Source organism: Egretta garzetta, unplaced genomic scaffold (genome assembly GCF_000687185.1).
Source record: "Egretta garzetta isolate BGI_Z169 unplaced genomic scaffold, ASM68718v1 scaffold72, whole genome shotgun sequence".
NCBI lineage: Eukaryota > Metazoa > Chordata > Aves > Pelecaniformes > Ardeidae > Egretta > Egretta garzetta.
The window spans coordinates 1,140,371-1,158,413 of record NW_009259032.1 but is presented as its reverse complement, the minus strand read 5'-3'; the positions used below and the strand labels follow the sequence as shown (position 1 = coordinate 1,158,413).

At 39.0% G+C, this 18,043-nt stretch overlaps 1 protein-coding gene across 5 annotated transcripts in view; it reads right to left on the bottom strand.

The window, feature by feature from the left end:
• Positions 1–18,043, bottom strand: part of TSPAN5 (tetraspanin 5) — a 93,241-nt gene that overhangs the window by 65,075 nt on the left and 10,123 nt on the right. The gene's annotated exons all lie outside the window — the stretch shown is intronic.

Genomic DNA, 18,043 nt, shown 5'->3' with positions numbered 1-18,043 from the left:
CTCTCCTGAAAATGAAAAGTATGTGAAATTCACATACAGAGGTATCGATACATTTACACTCAAATCATGTTTATTAAACTATTTTTCAAGAGGCAATCTGATTAAATCAGAAAGATGGTTGCATTGCTATGGAGGCTTGCATTTGAAGCCAAAACATATCAACATTAAAGAGAAACCATTGATTCATTGCACAAATCATGGAGAACCTCTATATCCATAATCTAGAGAGCAGTGGATCAGATGATTAGAGGACCAGACTAACCCTGCATTGAGGACTAGCTGACAAGTACATAAATGGAAATACAAAGGAAAAGTTTCTCATGTCTTACATGATCACTTTAATAAAAAGATTAGTAATAACAATCATCACCATCATCGTCACGTATCACCTACAGGGAAGCGGCCTCACATATAAGCACACTGAGCCAAAGAACACCTGCTAAGTCAGAGGCACACAGGGTAAAAACAAAATAAGCCCCCCAAAAACACACATACACAGTTAGGTCAGGAAATCCACATAGCCAATTTTGTGGCATTCCATCCCACCACCACGTAGCTCCGTCTCCACCCTCTGGGAGTTAAATACCCCCTATATGAACACTGTAAAACACCAGGCTTCAAGAAAATAAAAACCCATCAGAGAAATCACTCCTCTCACTGCTGTGCCCTCAGTCACACACACACACACACAACGGCAACACAATGATTCTGCTGTTTCTAACACTCTGCCCGCCTTCATGGGGAGATGAGAACAGGAATTAGCCGTGTATCTTCAGCAGCCATAAAAAGCACAAAAATAGTCCCTTTTCTCCAGGCAGTATAAAAAGGAAAAAGACCTGAGCTTCTGATGAAACCCACATTGCTAATTCTTTTCTCCACAAACTGCTCCAGTCACTGAAGTACATAAAACATTTGGAGTGACTGGATTGCTGCTCCTATTCAGCCCAGTGGTAAAAGACTGTGACTGACACAAACGCAGAGGAAATTCTTGAGAAAAAGAAAGTCAAGTGAAGATGATCTAGGAAGGTCTGATCTGCCATTGCAGTGTCAGCCAAGAGTGGCCACAGGAGACCTTTGTATTTTAATTTATGCTCTCTCAGGCAGGCTGAGGAGCAGCAGCTGCTGCAGCAAGAGCGGAGAACACATGGCTGTCAGCAGAGCAGACAGGAGGGCAGTCCTTATGCCTGCTACCCTGCGGAGAGAAGAAAGATAGCAGGAAAAGATTTCCCCAGCAGGGACCCCTCATTGCAAAAACAGATTCTGGTTGGCAAGCGCAAAAGCTGTCCTCTTCAACGTCCCTCAGCAATATTGGTATGGAGCAGAAGTGGAAAAAAAGTACTAGGAAAAAAAAAATTATATACACACACAAGCATACTGGTGTATATAAAAAACCCAAACATCCTAATGTACACTGCTTACACTGGGTTTTATTCATTCTAGTAGGAACCACATTTTCTAGCAATTACACCTTTGGGATTATAAAGTATTAAATACAGTTTGCAGGACAGGTTTGTTTCTCATTCACACAGCACAATCTATCATATCAAAGATTGGGGCACAACGCAGAACACCATTATACCAGCAAGCACCAAGGCAGGGGGCGCAGGCAGAGCGGGAACAACTCTTTGCTGCTGCCACAAAACCATGAATTAATCCAATTACTTCACATTTATATAAAACAAAACAAAAATATCCCCTCCAAAAAAAACCACAAAAACCCCACAAACCCAACAACTTAAGAAAACCAAAACTATCAAACAAAATAACACGCCTTTAAATATTCAGCCTTGAAGTGGTTTGTTCCATTGTCCCAAGTTTTCATTGAAGTACTTCTAAAATAGATCCTCATGCACCAAATAAAACAGATTTCAGGATGAACAGCTACCAAACTGTTTTCTCAGGCCTATACTTTTTTTTTTTTTAGATTTCCTATAGCAACAGGAATTTAGACTAAAAAGTTGTTTACCTGAAAATCTAATTCCCAACAGGAGCAGATCATGGACCTAAGCCCTGAGAACAAGGGCTTACAAAGGCATTCAGAAGCATTCGTTTATTATTTCTTAGTAAAACAAAAAGTCTTAGAACTCTGTAAGCTTATTTTTTTTTCCCAAGCCTAGTAAACTAGTTTAAATCTGAACTGTACCTTCTGCCTCTGCACAGCTAGCTAGCTCTACAGGATCTGATATTTTTTGGCCAGAATCATACCATCAGGTTACTATCTTGCCTGTCTCTTTTCTTCTCTTTGTCAGGCAGTAAATAGTAGTAGTCATCCATGCCACTCATGTTCTTCCCTTCCCATGGCTATTATGCAAGTAAGTAAGAAAAGTCTCACATTTTATCAGGTATCAAACGCTTGGGTGTAACGTAAAGTGACTTCTGTAAATTTGTCTTGATTAAAGAATTTGCTTGGGCTACAATACAACCTTAGAGATTTAGGGATGTCATACTTATACAGCACTGCTGACTCCACTGTACTGTCTGGCCACCAACTTACCTTATGCAACTCCTCAATATCATACTCCTAGCACAACATCAGTCTTGGCTTCAGAGACAGCCTAGGCAGCAGGCAGCACTCCCCAAAAGCCACAGATTTGTTTATGGACCTTTTCAGGGCCCAGACAAGCAAGGAACTTTCCACCTTTCCTTTCAAAATAATGGATAAGTGCTACATTTGAGCTTTTGTGTTAAATCTAACTACTAATGTCTTCTAAAACAGTAATCAAAGGGAGGAATAATCTGGTGCCTGCCTTCAAAATTCTCATCCCTCATATACTATTTTATTACTGAATAAGGATACACCATAATTAATGGCAGAATTAAATAAGGATTTTTAGGATGTAGGCTTGCTTGTTTCTTCCTTCTGGGAGACAAGGGGAAGAGAGAATGAGAAAAGGACAGAACTGAGAGCAATTGCAATCCTACATAAAAACTGCCAACTTACATACCTTGCTGTTAAACATGGCCTGGACTGAAGAGAGTTAATTCCTTATAATTGGAGGAGCTGTGTAAAGATCCAACTAGGTCACCATCTGGAAACTTACAGCTCCCTCTTCCCGGCAGCGAGCTGCTTCTGTCTGTAACATCCAGCTGTAGTTGCCTTGGACTGGGACACTTACTTGACTTTACATGGCTCCAACATTTGTAATTCAACCATCTCAACTACTGAAAAGGAAGGTATCCAAAATTTGTTTCTTAATAGTATTTAGTGGAAAAGTCAGGGGCAGTGTACAGTGGGGAACAGAGGAAAGGTGTTTCAAACTACATTCTACAGATGCAGGATTCTCTTTGTGGGTTCACAGAAGCTAAGCAGATGAACATCAAAGTTAACTGACTCCAAGCTGCAGAGTGCTTTATTACATGCCTGTTGGAACTCCACCTCTCCCAAAAGTAAGCCAAAACTAATAGGGAAAAGGTACAACTGACAACTGGATGTCACGTACTTCAGAAAGCTAGATACTCAAGAACCAACCAGACAAACTGAGAAAGAAAAATCCATCTAGGGATACAAAGTACAAAGATCCTAATTCTGCCTCTGAAAGGTTGAGGATTCAGAGCATATTCCCTAAGAATTTTCACTATCTACCTGCCTTGTTCTTACACTTTTTGCTAGATGTCTACCAGTGGCCACTGTTCTAAGGATATTTGTCTTAAACAGACCCTTTGTCTGGTCCAGTGTGATCACTGGTATGTTCTCTTTGTCACATTTCTAAAGAGGTTCTTTGAGGACTGCCTTGACAGTGCCACCTTCTTTTAATTCCTTTCTGTATCAGGAAATGCTTCAACCCAAAAATAATGTTAGTGTCACAGAGAAAAGAAGGGGAGCTTGACTAGAACACCTCACAGCACATCACCCGTAAAAGCTTCAAAACAACTTTCTGTCCAGTCCTGTGCAAGTTTTCATTCTTGCATTGCATCCAAATCCACAAACACTCCCTTTTATTTTAAATTTTAAATCCCCCTTATTAAAGGCAAAACATTGATTTATTAGTGTAACTATATCTGAATTTAAATGAATGATTTAATTCTTCCATATATTCTTATTAAGGTAACAGTTTACTGAAAATTTCAGAGCCACTTTAATGAAGCTCACAAAATTACTTACAATATTCACTTTGAAACTTAGAGTATTAGTCCTTTTGCTCTCAATTTCTTTGCTGGTAATTATAATTTGTTATGAACATTTCACAAACAACAATTTCATAACCTCACCCTATTCTCATTCTGAACACTGAGAACTCATTTTGAGATTTCATAACACTTTACAGAGACCACAAAGTCCAAACTGCTGGCATTATCTCAGGTTAAGTCAGAAAGAAGAATTTTCATTAGACACTTAAATTCACCCCAAAGCTCAAGGGAGAAAGAAAAGAGCATGCCTTTACCACCCCTCAGAAAAGTACAGTAGAAATACTATTCCAGGCTAACGCATACTAGGTCACACCAGACATCTTTATCTGTATTAATGGTTTAGTTTTCATAACTTCTATAGCAACTGTAGCTCTACAGATTTCAACATACCTTTCACTACTTAGGCTTTTTTGGGGTTGATCAAAGGTACTAGACCTTGAAAACAATAGGGAAACGACAACGCATCCACAGACTTAAGAGCTAATTAAGATGAAATATTTCCAAGAGACAATACATTGTTCAGTCTACAGTGAGCTTTTTCAGATTTGCTCTGTCCATAGAAATGACTAATTATGCCAAATACTAATTGCAGGGTTGGTGTTTGACGTGGACAGCACTCACAAAAAACCACACAGCGTTAACTCAAGGCAGTTAAACCAGTTAGGTGTTTCCGTAGCAAAATGGTCTACTGAATTCCCCCAGTCACATCCTCACCTGACCGGAGTAATTTTCCTCCCATGTCACTCCTCACCAGCTCTTCAGTTGGCTTATGAAGCCATATCTATGGTGGTTACTGGCACACAAACTGTTTCAAGCTGGTTTTGCTGGCAAAGACACCATCTTGAAACACCCTCTTAGACAGAACCATCAAACCTCCAAAATACCTTTGAATTGCGTGGGACCCCAGCCAGAAAATAAAGAATATTCAAAAAGATGCCTTTTTAACACATCTTTCACGCCATATAGAACACAGTCCATTAACATAAAAAAAATGCATTCAAGGTATTTAGAAGTTGTCAACACACACAAAGTTAACAGAAATCGAGACTACACAATCTTCAAAGAAACATTTTTCCAATTCCTTACCATTAAAACTTATCTTCAACTTGTTTAATAGAGTTATAGGTACACTGATATATTGTTTCTTCACATACTAGAGAAAGAAGAAAAAAAGTAGGATTCTTTCCCTCAGGGAACTCCCTTGCACTGAATCTAGTCAAAAGGCAAGGCTCAGCACATCTCCTCCAAAACCTTGGAGCAATTTTTGGCTCTGTAGGTTAATGTTGCATTTGAAGGTACAGGACAGTCTAACAGATTAAGGATTCAGTGCAATAGCTCAAAGAAGTTCTTCATCTCCCTTGGTGGTATGATGCACCTAAAAGCAGGGAATGTTAACCTTGCCTTTTTTTTTTTTTTTTTTTAAAGCCATCAGTAAGAATCAGTTGTACATTTCTTTAAAGCCTTCCTTAAAGGCAAAAGGAAAGGTGTTTTTTTTCTGTTTACTTTTAACAGTACTGAAACCATTGGTATTAGCACAGACTATGACTATCTACTCATACTGAGAGCTGCTGAAACAATCTAACACTAGAAAAGAAATGCCTTATTCATCAAGTTCTGCATTTATTCAGACTGTTTTTACCTTTTCTCTATCAATCACCAAAGCATAAACAAAACTAGTCCGAGATTTTCAGTTTCCATTCAGCTATAAACAGATTTTCAGGCTTGATTTATATACATAGCTTCTTTTACACTTTGTTTACAGAAACTCTTTTATCTGCCACACTAGCTTACTCAATAAGACACCGTTGGCAGTAATGGAACGTATTTCATGCAGAAGCCATTATCTTTAGCCTCAGATGTTGTTAAAGTTCAGAAGCCATTAATAAAATGTGGTGATTTCTTATGTGGCTAATGGTAGACCACATAAGTACTGGTACTTAACAGATGAGCATTAGTAGCTCCATTGGACATAGATTTATCATTAAGTTGCTGCTATTATGTACGTGCCTGGCAAAAGCAAGACTCAATACTCAATACAGTACTATGCATCACTAGTTATAAAAAATGACAGTGGTGACCAGCTTGCTGCGCAGACCAGCGGAAAGGCACGTAGTCTGCCGAAACCACTGTTAAGAGGTATTTCAGCACATGTAAAGCTATTTCATACAGGCACACAACTACTCTACAACTAGAGAGAACAGTCACGATTGTCTGCTCTGGATGAACTCTGTGTGCTTCAACAGCTAAATTCTCTCAACCCTACAAGTATCAGTGTCATATATAGCTCCTGTTATTGAGGGGAAGTTTTCATTTAAAGAATCAGACAGGATGCTTAACTGAGCCACAAACTAGCAGAAACACTGCATGATAGGCTTCCACTGTTCTCTGGCAGAGTTTTTTTGGTTAGACTAGTGTATCGCCCTTTTTGTCAGCTCTTAGCTACTTAGGCAACTGAAATAATTGCTCTAGCTCTTTTGAAAATCTTTTCAATGTTTTGTTTGGGGGACCGCTTTTGGCTTTCCCAACCCCCCTCCTCTCTCTTTTTTTTTTTTTTTTTTTTTTTTTTTTAAAAAAGACATTGCTTGAAGACCAATTATGCAGCCGCCACCAAGTGATTCCCATTGAAGTCAACAGGAGCTGCTCTTATGCAGAGGCCTGTAACAAGGGCCCAAGCATTTACAGTGCTGAAAGCCTTTGTGCTCTATACCCTAAGCGGATGAAGGCAAGCTATGCAGGGGGCTCATTCAAAATTAATACTACATCAGGAAGTGGATGAGGGAGAGGGAAGGCACTTAATAATTGATCCACAGTTTGTTTTCTGTGAATTCTGAAACGTCTTTATGTACATGTTTGCTTTGGTTTGCCTTTTTGTGTTTGTTTTTTTTCAAGTTAGAGAGTTTTTAAACTAAAGTTCTATTAACAAAACAGAGTGAAATAATGACAAGAGAGCTCCCCAAGTGGCACTTTGATAACAATAACTGCAGAAAAACACCTACCCAGAAGGCAACATATATATGGAATAAAAAACAAGGCAGGTTTTATTCAGACAAAATATGACTACCTTCTCACTTTTAAAAGATTACATTCTCAAAGTTAAATATCTTCTGCTTTATGAACAAGTGGTGTATTCCACTCCTGCTCTTCCTGTGAAAAGTTACAGGTTTCTCATACAGAGTCTTCTCTTCGTATACAGAAGTCCGATCTTGCCCCACAATGCAGACAAAGTCCATCCTTCCAACTTATAAAGGCCTTCAAACTCCTTGAGCTAGAAGTCTAATCCTGCTGTTGTGGTTTAACCCGGCAGGCAGCTAAACACCACACAGTCGCTCGCTCACTCACTCCCCCTCCACCTCAGTGGGATGGGGGAGAGAATTGTGAAAAAAGGTAAAAGCTGGGGGTTGAGATAAAGACATTTAATAAAACAGCAGAGGAAAAGAATAACAGTAACAATTACAGAATATACAAAACAAGTGATGCACAATGCAACTGCTCACTACCTGCTGACCGATGCCCAGCCTGTCCCAAGCAGTGATCACTCTCCCCTGCCAACTAACTCCCCCTGAGCATGACGTCATACGGTGTGGGATAGCCCTTTGGCCAGTTGGGGCCAGCTGTCCTGGCTGTGCCCCCTCCCAGCTTCTTGTGCACCTGGCAGAGCAGGGGAAGCTGAAAAGGCCTTGACTGGTGTAAGCACTATTTAGCAACAACTAAAACATCAGTGTGGTATCAACATTCTTCTCATACTAAATCCAAAACACAGCTCTATGACAGCTACTAGGAAGAAAATTAACTCTATCCCAGCCAAAACCAGGACACCTGCTCACATGAACAACTTTGACAACACAGCTATACCAAAATTGTTCTACCTTGCTCTATAAATGCAGCAGTCGTTTCAAGGGCACATTACAGTGGCAGATTGGAACAAGGTAGCCTTTTAGAGTAAATGAAAATCTGACCCTAGTACACTAAGGAGATTTAAACAAATAGCGGTACTCACTGAAGTTCTGATAGGTCTCCAAAGATACAAAAAAAAAAAAAAAAAAAAAAAAAAAAAAAAAGGAGTCCCACCAACTGTCAACTTCAAATACTTCAGACTTTACAGTATGCTTCTAGTTAGCATAGCAGCAGCAACAACCACCAGCCTCTTAATTTCAGTCCTGCACTCCAGCCGCAAGCACACACTTCAAGAGCAACAAGCTTTCCAGGTGGTTCAAACAGGAGAGACAGCACATCCCTCAAATCTTTGGTGACCATGCCGGTCTACCAATGCCCCATCCATTCCACCTCAACTGATTCTACATAGCTCAGTCCTGCAGCAATTGTTTATAAAGCTAAAATGTGAAATTCTTTACATCAGAGCCAGAGCTGTGTGTACAGTTTTGATATTCACCAGCCTTAGACTTGACACATCAACTAAAGAAGGATTATGCAGGTATTCTTTGGGAGGTCTTGCACCAACAATAAACTTGGTAGACTACCACTGCTCTTTCTTTCTCCAACAGCACCAAGCAATTAGGAGAAAACAGACAACAAGCATAAAACTTACTAAAATAGGCAAGATCAAAGTGCAGTGGTGGAACATCCCAAGTAGCACATATGGCTACATAATAGTCCTCACCGGACTGAGCTAATTCTTAACACAGCATCACATCTGATGCTTCTCTGTGCTCCACAATCCAAAACCACTTTACCTAGAGTTGAAACAGGCTGTGCTTTTACAATCACTTTAAGCTGATCTATACAGGGAAAGGAGAAGACAGTCCTACTGTCTTGCCTCACTTCACTCGTGCAGCCAAACAGCAAGTCAATAGAAATTGACCCAGATGAGAGAGTTCTCAATCAGATCTGGTAACTGACTGCTATCAGTCCACTGAAGCTGTATTAACATATCTAATTCTGCAGCCTCAGCCATTTGCAGCCCCTTGCTCTCACTTTGAGGCCAGAATTTGCAATGCAGCACACCAAAGCCAGTCATGAAACCACTGCCATAACCACGGCAAGAAGTGGCCCTGCTATGGAAAGAGATCCTGCCGAGTCGTTCAGAGAAGAAAAAAAAATTCAGTTAGGTTATTAGGAAAGCAGTGAGATTGCACATCCCCCTGGATGCCCACAGAAAGAAACAAGATGATGTTTGTGATATCAAGCAATATTGATTAAAAACTAAATCTTAATTATTTATTAACAGCAATCATACATATTTTGTAGTAATATATACATATTTTTATAGCCTTCACATAAGTCATATGGCTCAATTTTCAACTAGACATGAATTACATAACTGTCTGGAAAACAGGGCTTCTAGTTTTAAAAATTTTTTCCTCTTCATTTTTAATTATTTGAATTGTATATTTAATTATTTAATTATGACTGAACTCACACTTATCCCTTTAGACATATACCCATATAAACTGGCAGTCAGGAAGACAACTTCTACAAAACGCTATCTTTTACCCACATGGAAAAGGAAACCCTTCTGGTTTTATATTTCAGTGGCAAAAATGAAAATTAAAAAATCTGAAACGCTTGCTTTGTGCATAGTATTACATCCCGGCATACTCCCAGCTGAGAGTGGCCCAAGATACTTGCCAACCCTCTTCCTCATTAGCTGGTAACACACAATGTTTTGAACTGTCACCTTTTCCAAATTCTGTTCTCCAGCCTGAAACACTCTAACCACATAGCACTGCGAAGACAAACTTAAGACAGAATTCTGCCACGAGGTGACACGGTTAATTGAACCATGGCATGAAGCAAAAAAACCTTTGCCATACATTATCAGTGAACTTTTTTCCTCAGTGTCCCTGCTTTCATATGTAACCCATTTACAGCACATAGAGGGAACCCCCTTCAAGCTCTTTTTAGTCATAGCTGGTTGGAAAACAGAATGCAGCAGAAGAGATGCAATTCAGTGAGAGGGAAGGACAGAGAACCTAGCTTCAGAAAGGTAAATATATGCCCTGCACATGGGTACATAAAGCAAAGGTGTCTGACAGGGAGAACCGGTGATGCAGGCTGACAAAATGACAGATACCACGTGGATTTGCTAGGGGTGACACCCCACACACGGTGCTGCTGCATCTTTGCTTGGAACACCAGAGCTTGGTTGAGAGAGTCTGCCCTCTTGACACAGAGAAAGAAAGTCCTGGCATAAAATAATGTTCCATGTCATGGAAGATTTGCCCCTAAATCAAAGTATATTAAGCTGGACTCTCATTAAATGTAAGCTACTAACGCTAGGAAACACCCAGTAGGCTGAATTATTGCAAGCATCCTTGCAGTCTCATTTACATCATACTCATTATCCTGCAAACAGAAGCTTACTGGAGATACGACAGTAGACATGCTCAGGTTTTAACTCATTAACACTGTATTCAGAAAAAGCAAACAGAAGCCTCTGTGAACCCAAAATATTTCATATATCTAAAGTCATCTAGTCTCCTTTCAATTCTTTCTTTGACTACAATACTACAAAGAAGCACCAAACACTTTTAGAAGTAATTTTACTTGCCTGTTGAGGAGAAAGAGAACATATTTAGGCAGAAGTTCCTACAATTCTTTCATTCTTCCGTAAGTTTTACTGTTGAGAAAGCCAGATGGCAACAGGTACGGAATAGGTATACAAACTGTTTTCACAATATGTATTTGCCTTGTTGCAAAAAACAAAGAAGCACCAAACACTTTTAGAAGTAATTTTACTTGCCTGTTGAGGAGAAAGAGAACATATTTAGGCAGAAGTTCCTACAATTCTTTCATTCTTCCGTAAGTTTTACTGTTGAGAAAGCCAGATGGCAACAGGTACGGAATAGGTATACAAACTGTTTTCACAATATGTATTTGCCTTGTTGCAAAAAAAAAAAAAAAAAAAATCTCCCATCACCACACATCAGGAACTTTGCTTGAAATGATTTTCAATATTATTTGATGTAATGGAGCCTTCACTAGGAGCAGAGGGATTTTCAAGACCTGGAAGAGGCATATCGATTTTTCCCAGTTCTGTGGGAAATTGACAGTTCATTCATAAGATCCTCTGTGTGTGCTGAAATACTTATTCTAAACGCTGTCCAGAGGAAAGCAACTGGGAAGTTGAAACATTAGCTGAAGAATCTGATGTGGAGATTGATGCGTATTAAAATAAATAAATACTGCTGCTTCCATTTGCTTCATTTATTTTATACAGCTAAAGGAGTAGGATCTGACTGTTTTTAGCATCTCTGCAAATCAGGCCATCTGGAGGTTATATGAGATCACACTGAGTCAGAGTTTGATACCAAATCAAGCGCCCCAACTGCAAGCCTTGGTGTGTTAGTGACATTTTTAAATGCCAGTGTAAAGGGAAGGCTAGACCGCTCTAGATCTTTGTGTACGTTACAGACGCAGCTACACAGAGTGCTGTGCCAACAGTGACATCCACCCATACCAGTCCTTATACCTGTACAAAGGTCCTGCTGGTATCAGTGGAATATATTTCCACTGTGATCCATGAGGGAGGATATTTTTTGGCAGAAGCAGCAGCACAGTCACAAAAAAAATTTATGTTTTCCAACTTGCACAACAGTACAATGGAAAAGGAACAAATTAGGCCTCAAACTAGTAAAGAATAATATAGGTTTTCCTGAATTTTGCACTGTAAAATTGTAGTGGAATGCAAATCAATACACTGGTAAAAACAGATAAGCTTTTTTTGTTTTAATTTCTTCTTTATTGCATTGCAGCAATATTTGCTAATTTTTAATGGGAAAAAAAGATGGAAACTGGTACAGGAGTACAAAGTCACTATGAAATGCTAGCTAATGCAAAAGTCAAATATATAGAAGAGTTAAAAAAACTACCATATTGGAAGACACTGTAATGGTTAATGCTGGCGGTGACTTCTGGGTCATCACTAACAGAGCTGGGTTACTTCATGAGCTGTTCAGCTCCTTGCTCCTGCCTAAATCAATAAAACAATCAGAGTCCTGTTGACAGGCTACTAGCCATGCATTTGAGAAACACTCTGCATATATTGGGCAAAGCAAAGTATGAAGGCTGATTTTATCCTACAGCACTATAGTTTAAGATTGGAATTCCCTAACTGGCAGAATTAGGTCAGGAGATTTCTTTGGGTCAAAAATATTCTCTCACCCCTCCAGTTTTAATTGGAAGCAAAACATCATATTCTAAATGCTTATAGAAAATCTTCACAGGTTACTGCCCTTGGTTAATGGAGTATAAACTGTTAAAGTACCAAGACTGAGCATTTAACAACACACCAGCTTCTTGCTCGAAATGCATAACTGGTAGTAGCCCTAGTGCCAAAACCAGCTTATAATGCATTTTCAACAAGAAGTCTATTTGTAGGGATGGGGCTCAAAAGAAAAAGAAGTGTTGTTTCACTGACTGTAAGCCCAAGTTTCTTATCCTCCACTGATCATTAAATATTGCGTCTTACAGAGTTTAAGGAATAAAGAATAAATTAAAGTTTGTTAAGAAGTACTTCAGGATTACTGTAATCTATGGAACTAGAGAGTGTTCTTTAAGAACAGATTATAAACATACTTTCAAACTCCTGTCCACTGGAGAGGATACAGAAGTTCCTTACATTTTTCTTCTTTCTGCTACACACACACACAAAAACAAAAAAAAGAAAAGAAAAAACACCCCACAAATCAAACAACTTTCCCCCCCAACATTTTCCATTTGAAAATTACCCTACATCCATTGCATTGCCAAATAAGTAATATTTTTTCAAAAACATGTTTTCTGAGTTCCTATTTGGAAAAAAAGCCTTTTTTCTTCCCCAGTATAGCTCATGCTTGCTTTCCTTGTGTGCCTATTACATCATACACTGTAGCTGAATATATACATATGTAACAAATACACCAAAGAGTTTGTCATGAAAAGACTGTCTTACTGAATCAAGGTAGGATGTCTACCTTCAATGTTACAGAACATGGATTTGTTGCCTGTATTAAAAAAACATCAACATGCAACAAGAGGGATGGGACTAGGACCAATGATAGCTCGTTTTCGCACATACTAATAATCATAAAATGTTTCACTTGCAGAAGTATTCTGTTGGGGGCTGCCTGTAGTCTGGGTGCCATTCACATGCATTAGCTTTTCTCTGATTGGGATGCGAAAGATTCAAAATTAACTCTTCATACTTTGAGATAGATGTGCCACCAGGTAAAACTCACTATGACAATTCAATCAAGGTGGGATAGTGGTAAATACATTTACCAAATTCATCTTCAACACAGAAGAAGAGTAGGCATTTGATAGTTCCAATAACATTCACTTGAAGTATGTTGACATCAAACATGAGAAGTTGCACAATTAATCACAATTATTTTTTTCTAGTTCTTGTGCCCTCATGCTTCTTCAATCTTTTATAAAGTAGAAACATCAAATAGCTTAAAATAATAACATATTTACAAACACCCAGTTTTGGCAAAACAAACATTTCAGAGAAAGGAAACAGCTTCATCCATGTTTCTCATCTATTTCTTTTTGTAAAACCAATGATATAGCCTGCCACAAAGTTTTAGGAGGGAAGGCAGGACAAGGAAAGTTTTTATTCCAAGAATGACCTCGACAAATCTGAAGCAAGTCCTCTAGAGCCAGCAGAGTTACTGTATTTTCATACGCATTTGAAAGACTGGGGCTACATCCACTGAAAGAGACACTGAGGAATTCAGGAATCCCAAGCTCGCAACAATGCATCTATTTCATCAATATGTACATCACCGCCTTGCACTGTTACAGAGCAGTTGTGTATTTTCCCAAGACGAGTTCTGTTCTTGCCATTGTTCTGTTTCTGGCAAAACAACTTGTGAAATGCTAAGTTAGCTGTGCTACTAAGAAATTAAAAAAAAACAAAAAACCAAAAAAACAAATTATCATAAAAGGGAGGGGAGAGCGAACAGAATGCTTCCACTTCCACTGTAAGGGCATCTTCCCAATGCAATTTTTTAAAGATCAAATGCTATAGAACACATTTGAAAATTGCATGGAACAAGCTTCACATTGATTTTTATTTTTTTTTAACCACTGTGGCAAGGGAAAATTACATAACAAAAACTTCCTTGTGGGTATCTGAAAACCAGCTGACATCAGAAAATTATCTTCCCTTTGAAAACAAACTATCAACTACATACAAAATTTAACAAGCAGTGTCTCCGTTGTCCCTTAAAGGTCAGTGCACTTTTCCAACACTTTTCCCGTAACACACTTGTATTACCTTATTCAGTCATTTTTTCGCTATATTCCTGTAATTCAGAAGACCATTTAGACTCCCATATGGTTGCCATCAAAACCAGCAGATGCCAAGCAAATTAAAACACAAATTATGACTTGTAATATGCTGATGTATAATAATTGCAGCATCTCTCACAACTTACAGTGAATCATCAGATAAAGCAAAGGTTTCTGACTGAGGCATCAATACATCTTTCCGATTTAGGGTAGGGTCAGTGGAATCAAGTATGGATTGAAATTCAGAGTCAAAGAATAGTATATATCCACAGTTTCCATCAAGTACAATAAAGCACAGAGAACAATTTAACATGGTTCTTGGAACTTAAAGTCAGCTTAAAACTGCCTTGCAAAAGTAGAAGGGAAAATGGTTCTCGCCTTTTAGGAAGCAGGGTGGCCTACTTTCACGTTTTGCATTGTACCTCTGACGTCATTCTACATGGAAATCTAAGGGTAGAGGCAGGGAAGAGACATTGTTTGTTTGCTTTCTTTAACTACAGAAAAATGTTTTGTGTTACCTTATATTATGGCTGCAGCTCTCATCTAAATCAGATTACGTTGTGGTTTACCTAGGCAAAGACATAAAGGCTCATAAAAAAGCACTGTCTATTCCACCAGCCTAGAAAGGTAACAAACATAATGTGGTGCTTTCACACGGGCATTATGCTAGTCAAGTTAAAGCCCAACTGTGTGACCTAACGAACAACCAGCCAAAGAACGGCAGCTGGGCAATGGAAAGGGAAGCATAATATCAAGTTCTAACTTTTGATTTAGATGCATTTGTGCCTATTTGGTCTCAGTTCCTAAATCTTACTTTGGCAAGTGCCAAATGAGCTTTCCTTTTCCACGAGAGCATTGTGATCTCATAAAATAAGTTTTTCTGAACAAGCGCTTCCAACATATTTACAAACTTTAACACTGAATTTCCAAAAAAATTAAGCTTGCAAATATACCTAGAACATCAATTATGCATAGACTCAGCAGATAATATTGTCTTCTACAATAGCATGAAATACACAGACAAGTGCACGTTATCTGGGATGGTGCAAGACTGAGAACTATCTCCCAAAGAGCACGCTGTCACCTTTAGTTACAACTACATACACAGCATTAGGGTGCAACTTTCCCATATTCATTATTCTAATAATTCAGTTGTGTTTTTTAAGGAAAGAAATTACAGAACAGCAAAAAACCACCAAAAAAATCAACAGAAAGGTCTGATAATTTATTTTGCCCCATCTGTGGCATATAAAGCCTCCAATTTTTTGTAGTATCTTCAGTTTAAGCAGCATGAACAATCATTCCCCACATAATTTCAGCAGATCTGTAATACTCCCCTGTTCAAGGCGCTGACAATTTTCTTGTCAAAACCATTACTCTTCCAACTCAGTTCTCTTTATTTTTAGCCCATTGCTTTATGATGCAGAATAAAGAGTATTTTCCCGTTTGTTTACATTAAAATTTCAAAAGGTTGTGTTAAAACCACTACATAATAATGCTCAGGTAGAAGTCTGAACAGAGGTGTTCTACCTATCTCCATGTTTGCAAGATCCCTGGAGTGTCATGGGGTTAATACAATGACGTCTTCAGTATTTCAATCTATTTAGACAACTACATTAGTATCTATCTTTTATTATCACTTTCTGTGAACAGCTAATCAAACTGGGAATTTTCATTTACAGCTTTTCTGGCCCAGTTTCATGACAGACTACTAAAGGGTTTGCTTAATTAATTCAGTAAAAACAACATTAAAATGTATTCTACAAGAGTAACCACCTATGTTTTCACTCCAAATCATGAGAGACATGGTAATAAATGCAGGCTTCCTCATCAAGGGATTACAGTATTCTGAAGAAATGACTAAACTCGTATAAAGCGTTTTGTCTCTATGGATTCCAAGAAGTTTAGCCAAGGACACAAATGAGACGATTAGCATTTTGCAAAAGGGGGAATCTGTAAGCAAGGGCCACACATCAAGCAAATGGCAGAGCAGGCAATGCACTCAGGTCTTCAGATTAGCTTCCAGCAGTATAAAGCCACGTGGCCTAGCAAGATATCCTTAACTCATTCAGTCACAACAGAGGAGCATCTGCCGTCATGCAAAAGCTATGCTGCATCAGCCTCAGCAGCACAGGAATAAGAAAATGACTAGCCACAAAACACCTAAAAGATACCACTTCCCCACCTGCACCATCCACACATTAACTCCAGAGAATAAGATGAAGGAAATTACAGGGTATATAGGCACTCTCAGTCTGTAAGCAGCTGGAAGAGCAAGATATTGTTTACGTATGTTTCACCATAATCTCCCTCTTTTAGTCCAAGGACAGGGCACACAAGCGTTCCTCATGCTCACTCTGTTCCCTGCTGAAAAATAACCTGTGTTATGTGGCAACATATGCCTGGGAATTAAAAAAAAAAAAAAAAAAAAAAAAGGCAAGTGAAAAGATCCATGGCAAACTCAACCACGAAAAACTGAGCAAATAATATAATAAAACCAGCTACTGTATGATCAGAATACTACAAAGCTCACAACCACTCATCTCCCTCCACAGGTCAGGTCTTAGGCCAAGTAAACATTGACATAAAACCACAGCCAACTTCACTCTAGCTGCTTACTTTCTTGATTAAGGAAAGGTATTTCAGTATAAAAGTGTCATTAACCAAAACTGCCATCCTTCCAAAACATCCTCTTCAAGCATCTTTACTTTCCAGGAACACAGATATAAGGTTAGCTATGAATACCTGCTGGCCACGTAGCCACCCTCCATCCTCACCGAAGTGGCAATCACAAGCTCAGTATTGGTTAGAAGGTTTCTCTCCTCTATTCTTCCTCACCTTCATCCATAAAACTTCAAGGCAGTTTTTTTTTTTCCCTCTCCCAATTCACCTTTCTAGTCCAAAAAAGCCACTATACCAGATAGGCGCTCAACTTGCCTTCAAAGCCCCGCAAAAACACATTCACTCTACCTGGTTTTCTGCATGTTTCTCATTGCTAAATGGAGTACCTGATGAAACAAGGGGGACTGTACAGATAAGAGCCTTCACCCAACTTTAACATTCTGGAAGGTGATAACACCTCGTCGTATATGCGCGTGTGAGAATGCTCCCCTCCTCCCTCTGTGGTTACAAGATTTGGTATACACATCCAAACCCAGCTGCTTCTCTTTCAAATCCAACACATGGAGAAGATGCTAGAAATACTATTATGTGCAGGTTACATTTCACTACACAGTTCTGCCTACTCTATAGCCACTGCTAGAATGGTGCAACAAGATCAGGAGATGGAGCAGCACAGCCCGGAATCCCTGCAAGTGCCCAACCAAGCCTTCCATGGGCTCGCACTTGAGGGATGGCTGGGAATACTGTTTCCTCCCTCCTCTATCCTATTATTGCTGCTGCTACTACTATGTGGTAATAGCTAACCATAATAAACCCGTGCCATACACAACCTCGTCATTGTGTAATCATTGCCTTAAACAGCACTGTTCAGAGAATGAAAACTTGAGCTGTGATTTTTTTATTATTATTATTATTATTATTTTTATTTAACGGGGTTATCAGCATGAAAACAGATCAATTTGTTTGTTCACCAGGCCTGGGTGTCTAGCTGCTCCCTCTGCCACCACAAAGCAGACGAGAGGGAAGGAAGGAGGAAAAAAGGGGAAGGGGGAAAAAAAAA